This window comes from Staurois parvus, unplaced genomic scaffold, assembly GCF_062004578.1.
Source record: "Staurois parvus isolate SC_StPar_1 unplaced genomic scaffold, SC_StPar_1.0 ptg003767l, whole genome shotgun sequence".
Taxonomy (NCBI): Eukaryota; Metazoa; Chordata; class Amphibia; order Anura; family Ranidae; genus Staurois; species Staurois parvus.
In genome coordinates this window covers 34,301-51,261 of record NW_028321563.1, presented here as the reverse complement: position 1 = coordinate 51,261, position 16,961 = coordinate 34,301, and the positions used below count along the sequence as shown (strand labels likewise).

The 16,961-nt window shown below is 47.5% G+C and overlaps 1 pseudogene across 1 annotated transcript in view; it reads right to left on the bottom strand.

Moving 5' to 3' along the window:
- Positions 1–7,608: 7,608 nt before the first annotated feature.
- Positions 7,609–16,961, bottom strand: part of LOC149427432 (uncharacterized) — a 34,676-nt pseudogene continuing 25,323 nt past the window's right edge. Inside the window, exons 3-5 of the transcript XR_016311279.1 lie at positions 16,232–16,423; positions 14,698–14,821; positions 7,609–11,666 (exon numbers count right to left, since the gene is read on the bottom strand). The product of XR_016311279.1 is annotated as an uncharacterized LOC149427432 (transcript). The remainder of the gene's footprint in view (positions 11,667–14,697; positions 14,822–16,231; positions 16,424–16,961) is intronic.

Here is a 16,961-nt window from a genome sequence, read left to right as displayed (position 1 = left end):
GAAAGCGTCCGGACTGGAAGGGGGGGAAAGTGTCCGGACTGGAAGAGGGTGAAAGTGTCCGGACTGGAAGGGGGGTGAAAGTGTCCGGACTGGAAGGGGGGGAAAGCGTCCGGACTGGAAGGGGGGGAAAGCGTCCGGACTGGAAGGGGGGGAGTTTCTGGACTGGAAGGGGGGGAAAGTGTCCGGACTGGAAGGGGGGGAGTTTCTGGACTGGAAGAGGGGAAAGTGTCCGGACTGGAAGGGGGGGAAAGCGTCCGGACTGGAAGGGGGGGAAAGTGTCCGGACTGGAAGGGGGTGAAAGTGTCCGGACTGGAAGGGGGGTGAAAGTGTCCGGACTGGAAGGGGGGTGAAAGTGTCCGGACTGGAAGGGGGGGAAAGCGTCCGGACTGGAAGGGGGTGAAAGTGTCCGGACTGGAAGAGGGTGAAAGTGTCCGGACTGGAAGGGGGGGAGTTTCTGGACTGGAAGGGGGGGAAAGTGTCCGGACTGGAAGGGGGGGAGTTTCTGGACTGGAAGAGGGGAAAGTGTCCGGACTGGAAGGGGGGGAAAGTGTCCGGACTGGAAGGGGGGGAAAGTGTTCGGACAGGAAGGGGGGGAAAGTGTCCGGACTGGAAGGGGGGGGAGTGTCCGGACTGGAAGGGGGGGAAAGTGTCCGGACTGGAAGGGGGGGAAAGTGTCCGGACTGGAAGGGGGGGAAAGTGTCCGGACTGGAAGGGGGGGAAAGTGTCCGGACTGGAAGGGGGGGAAAGTGTCCAGACTGGGAGGGGTTAATAGTATCAAAATTGTACTTACTTGTGTTTGTAATACAAGCAGCTTGATTTTCCCAATACTCAATATGGCCGTCGCGGCACTTCCAGTTGCGCCTGGCGCGTTTCATCGTTAGATCGACTTCCTCATAGTAGGCGTCAGACGCCACCTGACTTCCTTTTATACAACAACCTGCCCATAACCCGCGGCTCTGGACTCCATCTTAAATCCTGGAAGGACATCCACATGCGATCTTAACCTATTTTACTGTATCCCATGACTTTAGAATTCCTGAAAACAATGTGTGTGTATGGATGTGAGTTAGGGACCTTAGATTGTACGCTCCTCGGGGGCGGGGACTGATGTGAATGGTCATCTCTGTTGCCGAAAAAAAAGCCCTGCCAGTCAAAAAAAAAACTGGATCCTAACTTTTTTAGCTGGCTCCTAGATTGAAAGCAAAATTTGTCAAGCCCTGGACTAGGGTGACCAGACGTCCCTGGTTTCTGGAGACAGTCCCTGATTTTAAAGGGTTGTCCCTGGGAGAAAAAAAAATTCCCCCAATTTGGTCCTTGATTTATTTCCACTATTAACAATGTGGTCCCCCGGCCTGGAGCAGGTGCTGCCCGCTGGGTCTGGGGGGGAGGGGGATTGATGATGTCACATGCTGATATTTTGTAGTCTTCCCTGTCCCCCCCCCCCCCAATATGGTGGGGCAAGGATGTGGCTCATTGGCCCTTGCCTGTTATGGTGACCTGCAGGGCACACCAGGGATGGCCCTCTTGACCCAGTGTAAAGTAGGCCCCACGGTTATTAAACCACACCCAGTTAACCTCTTCCCGTCCTCCCACTGCATATAGATGGCGGATGGGAAGCTTTGCCGATGCGGGTTAACATACCTGTACATCAGCGGCTCCTGGGGGCCCAATGATCGCTATATCGCCGGGACACAGCAGATCACGGTACCGGGTCACGTTACTGCTGAGTCCAGGCGATCACGTGGTGTTATACCATGTGGCTGCTGTGACCAATCACAGCACTCACATAGTAAACAATGGAAAGTGAACGTAAAGATGGCTTCTCTCTGCTCTCAGTGTGAGTCGCGATCCTGCCGTGTGTGAGGGTCAGGCTGCTTTTACACTCACAGACCGCTGTGCTAGCCACTCCAGTGTCCCGGGTCACTGCCCCAATGTATACATCAGAAATCATTTATCGAAGGTACTTATATATCGCCATCAATGTACGCAGCGCTTTACACATATATATTGTACATTCACATCAGTCCCCGCCCCCGAGGAGCGTACAATCTAAGGTCCATAACTCACATTCATACATACTAGGGCCAATTTAGACAGGAGCCAATTCACCTCCCAGCATGTCTTTGGATGTGGGAGGAAACTGGAGAACCCGGAGGAAACCCACGCAGGCACAGGGAGAACATATGCACAAAACATACGCATACACCATACTAATGTCCTGATCACTGCCACACCCACGCCCTATTCCCTGCCATACACAACACCAGCGTCCTGATCACCCCCATACCCCATACCAGCGTCCTGATCACCCCCATACCCCATACCAGCGTCCTGATCACCGCCATACTCCATACCAACAGCTTGATCACCGCCATACCCCATACCAGCGTCCTGATCACCGCCATACCCCATACCAGCGTCCTGATCACCTCCATACCCCATACCAGCGTCCTGATCACCACCATACCCCATACCAGAGTCCTGATCACCGCCATACCCCATACCAGCGTCCTGATCACCCCCATACCCCATACCAGCGTCCTGATCACCTCCATACCCCATACCAGCGTCCTGATCACCCCCATACCCCATACCAGCGTCCTGATCACCTCCATACCCCATACCAGTGTCCTGATCACCTCCATACCAGCGTCCTGATCACCGCCATACCCCATACCAGAGTCCTGATCACCGCCATACCCCATACCAGCGTCCTGATCACCGCCATACCCCATACCAGCGTCCTGATCACCGCCAGACCCCATACCAGCATCCTGATCACCGCCATACCCCATACCAGAGTTCTGATCACCGCCAAACCGCATACCAGAGTCCTGATAACCACCATACCCCATACCAGAGTCCTGATCACCGCCATACCCCATACCAGAGTCCTGATCACCGCCATACCCCATACCAGAGTCCTGATCACCGCCATACCCCATACCAGAGTCCTGATCACCGCCATACCCCATACCAGCATCCTGATCACCGCCATACCCCATACCAGCGTCCTGATCACCGCCAGACCCCATACCAGCGTCCTGATCACCGCCATACCCCATACCAGCGTCCTGATCACCGCCATACCCCATACCAGCGTCCTGATCACCGCCAGACCCCATACCAGCATCCTGATCACTGCCATACCCCATACCAGCACCCTGATCACCGCCATACCCCATACCTGCACCCTGATCAGAGTCCTGATCACCGCCATACCCCATACCAGAGTCCTGATCACCTCCATACACCATACCAGCGTCCTGATCAATGCCATACCCCATACCAGCACCCTGATCACCGCCATACCCCATACCTGCACCCTGATCAGAGTCCTGATCACCGCCATACCCCATACCAGAGTCCTGATCACCTCCATACACCATACCAGTGTCCTGATCAATGCCATACCCCATACCAGCGTCCTGATCACCACCATACCCCATGCCAGCATCCTGATCACCACCATACCCCATACCAGCATCCTGATCACCACCATACCCCATACCAGCATCCTGATCACCGCCATACCCCATACCAGAGTCCTGATCACCACCATACCCCATACCAGCGTCCTGATCACCGCCATACCCCATACCAGAGTCCTGATCACCACCATACCCCATAGCATTTGACTTCACAGAACTGTTTTGTGTGAGAAGACCTGAATTGCCGTAAAACCTTTCACTACATTGGGAACAGGATTTTGACTTTTCCCCAGTGTGAGTTCCTTCAGTGTGAGTTGATAGAACTTCTGGAGAAAACGTTTCCCACACTTCGATCTTATTGAACATGAGGGAGTTCACATGGGGGCCAAGAGACGTCTCTTACCACCAGTGAGAACTCCTATATCCCCAATAACATCCAACTTGAAGGAAAAATGTTGCCCACAGAAATGGGAAAATGAATACAACTTGTGAACAGCTAGATGTTTGATGAGATCTTCTTCATGGGAAAACCATTGACCATGTCCAGAACACAAATATGACTCAACCTCCATGGGAAGTCATTAAATGAGAGTCGACTTCCACAAAAAATAAAACACTTCCCACACCTGTAATATAAATTTGACTTCACAGAACTGCTGTGTGAGATAAGATCTTGATTTGCTGGAAAAACGTTACATTGGGAAGAGGATTTACTGTACACTTTGCCCCCAGTGTGAGTTCCTTCACGCCTGATTTGATGGAACTTCTGGAGAAAACTTTTCCCACACTTGGAACTCTCTTATGCTCAACAAGATCCAACTTCAAGGAAAAATGTTGCCCAAACTCAGAAAATGAATACAATTTCCGAACAGCTAGGTGATCAATAAAATGTGGTCTCTGGGAAAAATACTGCCAAGGTTTGGAGCACAAATACAGCTCAGCCCTGTTTAAAGTCTTTTCACGTTTCATGAGAGTTGACTTCCAAAAAAAAAATGTCTGCACCTGGAACATAAATTAGACATCCCGGATTTGTGTTGGTCTATCACATAAAAACCCAATAAAATACATTGACGTTTTTGGTTGTATCATGACAACATGTGGGAAAGCTCAAGGGGTGTGAAGACTTTTTCAAGGCACTGTATACAGGGGGTGGAGATATATTCTTTATCCAACTGTGGGAAAAGTTTTCTTCAGAAGTCCCATCAAATGAACATGAGAGATATGGGGATAAAAGTCAAAATTCTATTTCCAATATAGAAAAAGTTGTTCCAGCAAAGTAGATCTTATTGCACACAAAGCAATTCAAAGAAGTCATATTTGTATTCTGGGTGCGGGAAATGTTTCTTTTCTGGACGTCGACTCTCATGAAGTCACACACATTGGGGGAAAAGTCGAAATCCTGTTTTTAATGTGGAAGACATTTTTGTGGTAAATTTCAAGGGGTACGAATACTTGTTTAAGGCACTGTAAACTCAGATCCACCTTGAAGGAAAAACATTGCCCACAATAGGAAAATGAATACAACAGCTGGGCATTTGATGAGATCCACATTGCCCATGTGCAGAAAACTAATAAAACTCAACTGCCATTTTTTTAGGGAAAAAAAACATAAATTTGACATCTCCGAACTGCTTTGTGTGTAATAAAATCTGCCTTACTGTAAAAACCTTTTCCACACTGGGAACACGATTTTGACTTTCCACCCCCGTGTGGACTCTGTCTGAGTTGATGGAACTTCTGGAGAAAACGTTTCCCACACTTTGATAAAGAATACATCTCATCCCCCCATGTGAACTCTCTCATGTCCAATAAGACCCAACTTCAATGAAAAATGTTGCCCAAATATGGAAAATGAATACAATTTCTGAAGAGCTAGATGATCAATAAAGTTTGGTTTTATTGGTTACCATTGCCAAGGTTTGTAACACAAATACAATTCAGCCCCGGGCAAAGTCTTTTCACGTTTCACGAGCGTTGACTTCCAGAAAAAATATAATAATCCCACACCTGGAACATAAATTAGATGTCTCTGAACCGCTTCATGTGCAATAAAATCAGCTTTTCTGTAAAAAATGTTTTCCCCATTAGGACAGCATTTTGACTTGAACCCTCTCGTTTCTCACATTGATGGGACTTCTTGGTCAAGGAATACATCTCCTCCCCCATGTGAACTCTCTCATATCCATTAAGATCCAACTTCAATGAAGAATGTTGCCCAAATTTGGAAAATGAATACAATTTCTGAAGAGCTAGATGATCAATAAAGTTTGGTTTTATTGGTTACCATTGCCAAGGTTTGGAACACAAATACAATTCAGCCCCGGGTAAAGTCTTTTCACGTATCACGAGCGTTGAATTCCATTAAAAAAAAAAAAAAATAATCCCACACTTGGAACATAAATTAGACATCTCTGAACCGCTTCATGTGCAAAAAAATCAGCTTTTCTATAAAAAATGTTTTCCCCATTAGGACAGCATTTTGACTTGAACCCTCTCGTTTCTCACATTGATGGGACTTCTTGGTCAAGGAATATGTCTCTTCCACCCATGTGAGCTCTCTCATGTCCAATAAGACCCAACTTGAAGGAAAAACATGGCCCACATTAGGGAAATGCATAAAACGTCTGAACAGTTGGGCGTTCGATGAGTTCTGCTTCAGGGAAAAATAATTGCCCACATTTGGAACACAAATACGACTCAACCAACATGTGAATCCTTTTCACGTTTCTGAAGAAAACGAAATTCCTGGAACATTCTGACATCTCCGAACCGCTTCTTATGCTATAAAATCTGCCTGAACTTTTTCCACATTGGAAACAGGATTTCGACTTTTTCTCCTCTCATTTCCACATTAGGACAGCATTTTGACTTGAACTCTCTCGTTTCTCATGTTGATGGGACTTCTGGAGATCTGGTCAAGGAATATGTCTTTTCCACCCATGTGAACTCTTTCATATCCAATAAGATCCAACTTCTATGAAAAATATTGCCCAAATTTGGAAAATGAATACAATTTCTGAAGAGCTAGATGATCATTAAAGTTTGGTTTTATTGGTTACCATTGCCAAGGTTTGGAACACAACTACATTTCAGCCCCGAGTAAAGTCTTTTCACGTTTCACGAGCGTTGACTTCCAGAAAAAATATAATAATCCCACACCTGGAACATAAATTAGATGTCTCTGAACCACTTCATGTGCAATAAAATCAGCTTTTCTGTAAAAAATGTTTTCCCCATTAGGACAGCATTTTGACTTGAACCCTCTCGTTTCTCACATTGATGGGACTTCTTGGTCAAGGAATACATCTCCTCCCCCCATGTGAACTCTCTCATATCCATTAAGATCCAACTTCAATGAAGAATGTTGCCCAAATTTGGAAAATGAATACAATTTCTGAAGAGCTAGATGATCAATAAAGTTTGGTTTTATTGGTTACCATTGCCAAGGTTTGGAACATAAATACAGTTCAGCCCCGGGTAAAGTCTTTTCACATTTCATGAGCAATGACTTCCATACAAAAGAAAAAAATTATAATCCCACACTTGGAACATAAATTAGACGTCTCTGAACTGCTTCATGTGCAATAAAATCAGCTTTTCTGTAAAAAATGTTTTCCACATTAGGACAGCATTTGGACTTTTCCCCCCAACGTGAACTCTCTCGTTTCTCACGTTGATGGAACTTCTGGAGATTTGGTCAAGGACTATGTCTCCTCCACCCATGTGAGCTCTCTCATATCCAATAAGACCCAACGTGAAGGAAAAACATGGCCCACATTAGGAGAATGCATAAAACGTCTGAACAGCTGGGCGTTCGATGAGTTCCGCTTCAGGGGAAAAACATTGCCCACGTTTGGAACGCAAATACGACTCAACCAACATGTGAATACTTTTCACATTTCTGAAAAAAACTAAATTCCTGGAACGTTATTCTGACATCTCCGAACCGCTTCTTGTGCTATAAAATCTGCCTTAACTCTTTCCACATTGGAAACAGGATTTCGACTTTTTCCCCTCTCATCTCTGAGTGGATGAGACTTTTGGAGAAAACGTTTCCCGCAGTTGGATAAGGAATACATCTCATCCCCCCATGTGAACTCTCTCATATCCAATAAGATCCAACTTCTATGAAAAATGTTGCCCAAATTTGGAAAATTAATACAAATTTCTGAAGAGCTAGATGATCAATAAAGTTTGGTTTTATTGGTTACCATTGACAAGGTTTGGAACACAACTACATTTCAGCCCCGAGTAAAGTCTTTTCACGTTTCACGAGCGTTGACTTCCAGAAAAAATATAATAATCCCACACCTGGAACATAAATTAGATGTCTCTGAACCACTTCATGTGCAATAAAATCAGCTTTTCTGTAAAAAATGTTTTCCCCATTAGGACAGCATTTTGACTTGAACCCTCTCGTTTCTCACATTGATGGGACTTCTTGGTCAAGGAATACATCTCCTCCCCCCATGTGAACTCTCTCATATCCATTAAGATCCAACTTCAATGAAGAATGTTGCCCAAATTTGGAAAATGAATACAATTTCTGAAGAGCTAGAGGATCAATAAAGTTTGGTTTTATTGGTTACCATTGCCAAGGTTTGGAACACAAATACAATTCAGCCCCGGGTAAAGTCTTTTCACGTTTCACGAGCGTTGAATTCCATTAAAAAAAACTAAATAATAATCCCACACCTGGAACATAAAATAGACGTCTCTAAATTGCTTCATGTGCAATAAAAATTAAATTTCTGTAAAAAATGTTTTCCACATTAGGACAGAACTCTCTCGTTTCTCACGCTGATGGGACTTCTGGAGATTTGGTCAAGCACTATGTCTCCTCCACCCATGTGAGCTCTCTCATGTCCAATAAGACCCAACTTGGAGGAAAAACATGGCCCACATTAGGAGAATGCATAAAACGTCTGAATGGCTGGGCGTTCGGTGAGTTCCGCTTCAGGGGATAAACACTGCCCACGTTTGGAACGCAAATACGACTCAACCAACATGTGAATCCTTTTCATGCTTCTGAAAAAAACTAAATTCCTGGAACATTATTCTGACATCTCTGAACCGCTTCTTGTGCTATAAAATCTGCCTTAACTCTTTCAACATTGGAAACAGGATTTTGACTTTTTCTCCTGTCATTTCCAAATTAGAACAGCATTTTGACTTGAACTCTCTCGTTTCTCATGTTGATGGGACTTCTGGAGATTTGGTCAAGGAATATATCTCCTCCCCCCATGTGAACTCTCTCATATCCATTAAGATCCAACTTCTATGATATAATGTTGTCTAAATTTGGAAAATGAATACAATTTCTGAAGAGCCAGATGATCAATAAAGTTTGGTTTTATTGGTTACCATTGAAGGTTTGGAACACAAATACAACTCAGCCCCGGGTAAAGTATTTTCACGTTTCACGAACGTTGACTTCCAGAAAAAAATAATCCCACACTTGGAACATAAATTAGATGTCTCTGAACTGCTTCATGTGCGATAAAATCAGCTTTTCTGTATAAGATGTTTTCCACATTAGGACAGCATTTTGACTTGAACCCTCTCGTTTCTAACGTTGATGGGACTTCTTGGTCAAGGACTATGTCTCCTCCACCCATATGAGCTCTCTCATGTCCAATAAGACCCAACTTGAAGGAAAAACATGGCCCACATTAGGAGAATGCATAAAACTTCTGAACAGTTGGGCGTTCGATGAGTTCCGCTTCAGGGGAAAAACATTGCCCACGTTTGGAACGCAAATACAACTCAACCAACATGTGAATCCTCTTCACGTTTCTGAAAAAAACAAAATTCCTGGAACATTATTCTGACATCTCCGAACCACTTGAGACTATAAAATCTGTCTCAACTCTTTCCACATTGGAAACAGGATTTTGACTTTTTCTCCTGTCATTTCCTCATTAGGACAGCATTTTGACTTGAACTCTCTCGTTTCTCATGTTGATGGGACTTCTGAGATTTGGTCAAGGAATACATCTCCTCCCCCCATGTGAACTCTTGCATATCCAATAAGATCCAACTTCTATGAAATAATGTTGCCCAAATTTGGAAAATGAATACAATTTCTGAAGAGCTAGATGATCAATAAAGTTTGGTTTTATTGGTTACCATTGCCAAGGTTTGGAACACAAATACAATTCAGCCCCGGGCGAAGTCTTTTCACGTTTCAGGAGCGTTGACTTCCAGAAAAAAAAAAAAAAAAAAATAATCCCACACCTGGAACATAAATTAGACGTCTCTGAACCGCTTCATGTGCAATAAAATCAGCTTTTCTGTAAAAAATGTTTTCCACATTAGGACAGAATTTTGACATTTCCCCCCAACGTGAACTCTCATTTCTCACGTTGATGGGACTTCTTGGTCAAGCACTATGTCTCCTCCACCCATATGAGCTCTCTCATGTCCAATAAGACCCAACTTGAAGGAAAAACATGGCCCATATTAGAGAAACGCATAAAACGTCTGAACGGCTGGGCGTTCGATGAGGGAAAAAACATTGCCCACGTTTGGAATGCAAATACGACTCAACTAACATGTGAATCCTTTTCACGTTTCTGAAAAAAACTAAATTCCTGGAACATTATTCTGACGTCTCCGAACCGCTTCTTGTGCTATAAAATCTGTCTCAACTCTTTCCACATTGGAAACAGGATTTCGACTCATGTCTGAGTGGATGGGACTTCTGGAGAAAAAGTTTCCCGCACTTGGATAAGGAATACATCCCCTCCCCCCAAGTGAACTCTCTCATGCTCAATAAGATCCAACTTGCTGGGAAAATTCTGCCCGCATTCAGAACATGAATACAACTCGCCCGGGTGAACCGCTACGTGTTCTACAAGATCTGATTTACGGAGAAAGCATTGTCCACATTCAGTACAGGAATAGGACTTCTCCCCCGTGTGAACCGGTTCATGTTTGGTGAGATCCGATTGGCGAGAAAAGCTTTTCCCACACTGGTTACAGAAATGTGACTTCTTCTCCTCCGTGTGGAGCCTCTCGTGTCTAGTAAGGGAGGATCTATGGGAAAAACATCGACCGCAACTGGAGCAGGAGAAAGCCTTCTCTCCAGTATGGACCACCTGATGTTTCACCAGATCCGATTTTGGATAAAATATTTTCCACATTCCGGACACGAATGTGGCTTTACCACCGTGTGGACTGCCTCATGCTTGAAAAGATCTGCTTGCTGAGAAAAACATTTCCCGCACACCGAACACCAAAAGAGCTTTTCTCTCATGTGGACCTCTTTGTGTATGATGAGGTTGGATTTGCGGGTAAAGGTTTTCCTGCACACGGGACACGGATAGGACTTGTCCTCCCCGTGAACCTTTTCATGCCGGATAAGATTCCATTTGTGTGAAAAACATTTCTCGCACTTGGAACATGAATGTGACTTCTGCCTGGTGTGAACCAATTCATGTTTGTCCAGATCTGGTTTGCGAGGGAAGCACTTCCCGCACTCATTACAGGAATACGGCTTCTCCCCCGTATGCAGCCTCTTGTGTCTGCTAAGGGAGGAATTATGGGAAAAACACTTCCCGCACTTGGGGCAGGAATACGGCTTCTCTCTCGTATGAACCGTCTGATGTTTCACAAGATCTGATTTCTGTGAGAAAGGCTTCCCGCATACCGAACATGGATATGGCTTCACCCCTGAGTGGACCTTCTCATGCCGGACAACATCCGATTGCTGGGGAAAGACTTTCCCGCACACCGAGCACGAATACGACTTCTGGTTGGTGTGAGTCCTTTTGTGGATGACGAGCATCGATTTGCGGTTGAAGCTTTTACCGCACTTGGAGCAGGAATACAACTTCTCCACCCTGTAGACCCGGTCGTGTCGGAGAAGTTCCGGTTTGCAGAAAAAACGTTTCTGATATTTGTTGCGTGTGTTTGGTTTGTCCTCCACGTAACTGGCCTGAAGAGAGACCATTTCTTCTTCTCTCGAAGTAAGCCACCCACCAAGACCAGAAGACGAGAGACCTTCGCCCATTGTGGGAGCCGTAGGATGGGTGGCAGCGGCTCCGTGATCAGGAACATAAACCCGGAGTGTAGGAGGATCGGATGAGGCATGCTCACAGGGAAGGCTCTGATGGAGATTTGGAGCGATGGGGCTACCTTCTGAAGAACGAGCCATGAGGTCCTCAGCCTTGATTTCACCATTCGGAGAGAGAACACCGCTTTGTTCTTCATTGTTCCTATTAACCGGGACATCTGGAGGAAATGAAATATGGAGGGAAAAGGGGAAAGTCAGTTATCGGTAAAACAGGAGATAGATTTGAACCTTTTCGCTGCTTGAGCTGTTTTTGTGTTTTTTTGCACCCGTTTAACCGCCCCCCCGCCCGCCATATAAGGAAATCACAGGCGCAAGGCGGTTCTCTCATTCTGGGAGGATGTCATATGATGTCCTCCCACTCTAACCGCGCATGCGTGGCTCCAGGGGTGCGCAGATTGGTGGTGCGCTGTGTCCCTCGGACACAGCAGATCACCGATCACGGAAAGAGCCGAAGATGTCGGCTCGGTCATGTGATCAGCTGTATCCAAACACAGCTGATCACATGTAAATAGGGAAATGGCGGTTATCTGCATTTCTCTCTTCACAAGCTGTCACGCTGACAGAGGAGAGGAGCGGAGAGCCGGTAATCGGCATTCCTCAGAGGGGACATGTACACTGATCATCAGGGCACTGATGATCAGTGTGCCCTGATGATCAGTGTAGCCCCAGCAGTGCCACCTGTCAATGCCCATCAATGCCAGCTGTCAGTGCTCATCAATTCCACCTGCCAGTGCCCATCAGTGCCACATATCAGTGCCCATCTGAGCTGTCTTTCAGTGTCACCTATCAGTGCCAGTCAGTGCCACCTATCAATGCCAGTCAGTGCCACCTATCAGTGTCACCTGTCAGTGCCAGTCAGTGCCACCTATCAGTGCTGCCAATCAGTGCCAGTCAGTGCCACCTATCAGTGCCAGTCAGTGGCGCCTATCAGTGCCAGTCAGTGGCGCCTATCAGCATGCATCAGTGCCACCTAACAGTGCCAGTCAGTGCCGCCTATCAGTGCCATATATGAGTGCTGCCTTTCAGTGCCCATCAGTGATGCCTGTCAATGCCCATCAGTGCCACCTATCAGTGCCGCCTATCAGTGCCCATCAGTTCAGCCTATCAGTGCCCATCACTGCAGCCTCATTAGTGCACATCAGTGAAGGAGAAAAATAACTTATTTACAAAAATTTTATGACAACTAAGAAAAAACTTTTTTTTTTCAAAATTTTTAGTTGTTTTTGGTTTGTTTAGCAAAAAAATAGAAAACCCCACAGAGGTGATTAAATACCACCAAAAGAAAGCTCTATCTGTCACAAAAAACGGGTACATATGGGTACAGTGTTGCATGACCGCAATTGTCATTCAAAGTGTGAGAGGGCTGAAAGCTGAAAACTGCCCTGTAGGCAGGAAGGGGGTAGAAGTGCCCTGTAGGCAGGAAGGGGGTAGAAGTGCCCTGTAGGCAGGAAAGGGGCAGAAGTGCCCGGTAGGCAGGAAGGGGGTAGAAGTGTCCTGTAGGCAGGAAGGGGGTAGAAGTGCCCTGTAGGCAGGAAGGAGGTAGAAGTGTCCTGTAGGCAGGAAGGGGGTAGAAGTGCCCGGTAGGCAGGAAGGGGGTGGAAGTGCCCTGTAGGCAGGAAGGGGGTAGAAGTGCCCTGTAGGCAGGAAGGGGGTAGAAGTGATACCAATGATGGGGCACTATTCCTGTAAAGGCTTTTAAAGCCTATGGAGGTATATAAGCACCGCAGTTTGTCGCCATTCCACGAGCGTGCGCATTTTTAAAGCCCGACATGTTAGGTATCTATTTACTCGGCGTAACATCATCCTTCAAATTTTACAAAAGAATTGGGATATATTGTGTTTTTTTAATGCTTCTCTATGCAATGCAGGCAGATGGTGGCTGGGGAGAGGCACAAGCAGAGTGCTGAACGTAGCTTCCTGAAAACATCCCAGTGACCCACTGACACCAATAAAGGGGCACTATTCCTCCCACTGACACCAATGATGGGTCACTATTCCTCCCACTGACACCAATGATGGGGCACTATTCCTCCCACTGACACCAATGATGAGGCACTATTCCTCCCCACTGACACCAATGATGGGGCACTATTCCTCCCACTGACACCAATGATGGGACACTATTCCTCCCACTGACACCAATGATGGGGCACTATTCCTCCCACTGACACCAATGAAGGGGCACTATTCCTCCCACTGACACCAATGAAGGGGCACTATTCCTCCCACTGACACCAATGAAGGGGCACTATTCCTCCCACTGACACCAATGATGGGGCACTATTCCTCCCACTGACACCAATGATGGGGCACTATTCCTCCCACTGACACCAATGAAGGGGCACTATTCCTCCCACTGACACCAATGAAGGGGCACTATTCCTCCCACTGACACCAATGAAGGGGCACTATTCCTCCCACTGACACCAATGAAGGGGCACTATTCCTCCCACTGACACCAATGAAGGGGCACTATTCCTCCCACTGACACCAATGATGGGGCACTATTCCTCCCACTGACACCAATGAAGGGGCACAATTCCTCCCACTGACACCAATGATGGGGCACTATTCCTCCCACTGACACTAATGATGGGGCACAATTCCTCCCACTGACACCAATGATGGGGCACTATTCCTCCCACTGACACCAATGATGGGGCACTATTCCTCCCACTGACATCAATGATGGGGCACTATTCCTCCCACTGATACCAATGATGGGGCACTTTTCTTCCCACTGACACCAATGATGGGGCACTATTCCTCCCACTGACACCAATGATGGGGCACTATTCCTCCCACTGACACCAATGATGGGGCACTATTCCTCCCAATGACACAAATCATGGGGGATTGTTTACTATCATTAAAGCCAGGGCATTTTCCACTGACACTGGCCTCAATTCGGCCCCCGTAAAGTCTGAAGGACTGAAGGAAAGTTTGGAGACCCTTGCACTACTGTAACGGTGCACTTCGGTTTCATTTATAATTGTGGTCAGGAATGGTAAAACATGTGGAATACCATTTGTTACCACAACACAGATTGATGAAAACTCATCTATCAAGCGGCTCCTTGGACCCATTGGAGGCCCCAGTTGAGGCCACCTTTGTTTTCCACCCCTGCTGTGGATGGAAGGCCTCTCTGCTGGAAACCAAACTATGAACAGTAATCAAACCTCCTCTTACCTGGTGATGGGAAGGTCTGCTGGTCCTCCATGATGGGGTCCTTGTAGAGATCCTTGTGTCCCTCCATATACTCCCACTCCTCCATGGAGAAATAGACGGCGACGTCCTGACACCGGAGAGGAACCTGACACACACAATGATACAGTCACCATCCAGACATACCGCTTATGATCCCGGACGATGCCCCAGAATTCCCGGCACCGCTCACCTCCCAAAATTCCTGGCACCGCTCACTTCCCATAATTCCCGGCACCGCTCACCTCCCATAATTCCCGGCACCGCTCACCTCCCATAATTCCCGGCACTGCTCACTTCCAATAATTCCCGGCACCGCTCACTTCCAATAATTCCCGGCACCGCTCATCTCCCATAATTCCCGGCACCGCTCACCTCCCAAAATTCCCGGCACCGCTCACCTCCCATAATTCCCGGCACCGCTCACCTCCCAAAATTCCCGGCACCGCTCACCTCCCAAAATTCCCGGCACCGCTCACTTCCCATAATTCCCGGCACCGCTCACCTCCAATAATTCCCGGCACCGCTCACCTCCCATAATTCCCGGCACTGCTCACCTCCCAAAATTCCCGGCACCGCTCACCTCCCATAATTCCCAGCACCGCTCACCTCCCATAATTCCCAGCACCGCTCACTTCCCATAATTCCCAGCACCGCTCACCTCCCATAATTCCCAGCACCGCTCACCTCCCATAATTCCCGGCACCGCTCACTTCCAATAATTCCCGGCACCGCTCACCTCCCATCATTCCCGGCACCGCTCACCTCCCATAATTCCCAGCACCGCTCACCTCCCATAATTCCCAGCACCGCTCACCTCCCATAATTCCCAGCACCGCTCACCTCCCATAATTCCCGGCACCGCTCACTTCCAATAATTCCCGGCACCGCTCACCTCCCATCATTCCCGGCACTGCTCACCTCCCATAATTCCCGGCACCGCTCACCTCCCATAATTCCCGGCACCGCTCACCTCCAATAATTCCCGGCACCGCTCACCTCCCATAATTCCCGGCACCGCTCACCTCCCATAATTCCCGGCACCGCTCACCTCCAATAATTCCCAGCACCGCTCACCTCCCATAATTCCCGGCACCGCTCACTTCCAATAATTCCCGGCACCGCTCACCTCCCATCATTCCCGGCACCGCTCACCTCCAATAATTCCCGGCACCGCTCACTTCCCATAATTCCCGGCACCGCTCACTTCCCATAATTCCCGGCACCGCTCACTTCCCATAATTCCCGGCACCGCTCACCTCCCATAATTCCCGGCACCGCTCACTTCCAATAATTCCCGGCACCGCTCACTTCCAATAATTCCCGGCACCGCTCACTTCCAATAATTCCCGGCACCGCTCACCTCCCAAAATTCCCGGCACCACTCACTTCCCATAATTCCCGGCACCGCTCACCTCCAATAATTCCCGGCACCGCTCACCTCCCATAATTCCTGGCACTGCTCACCTCCCAAAATTCCCGGCACCGCTCACCTCCAATAATTCCCGGCACCGCTCACCTCTCCTGTCAGAAGCTCAGTGATCTTGTTGATGACCTCCACAATCTTCTTGTCATTGTTCCTCTCTGGTATCAAGCAGTGGGGTGGAGGCTCCATGGTGATTTTCCTGTTCCTGCTCCATTCTCCTGACACACGGGATTGGCTGCCAAGTGTCACATGATCTCCAGATGTCTTCTTCACCATTGTGTATTCCTGTGTGTTAGGAGAGACATACAAGTTACTACGGAGTCAAAACGTACAGCCGGCAAGTCGTCATCCAGAAAGTGCAGTGCGGCTATACAGCGGCCAACGCGTTTCAGCTACAAAGCCGTACAACTTCCTATAAATAGCACAAGGCTTGGAATTGTCTGTGACTACAATAGAACATTTATGATTTGAATAAAGTTCAAGTTGTATCAGGCGCGTCGGGACCCAGTGATTGACATCCCTAGCCGCCAATAGCGGTGCAGGTAGGGCGGCACGCACGTGCGCCCCCTACCCTGGAATGCAAATCACGTGTATATATACACACACGATTGTGCGCAGCCCTGCCGCCCTGTAGCAGTACTTCTACTATAAGGTGCCGGCCAAGTGATTAAGGACAGTGATGATATGGAGCCATTTATTGTCACGTCGTTGTTTGGCTCCTTTTTAAATCCTGATAACAGAAATTCCCCAAATGGCCCGGATCAGAAGTCTCCGCCCCCCAGATCAGAAGTCTCCGCCCCCGGATCAGAAGTCTTTTTCCAGA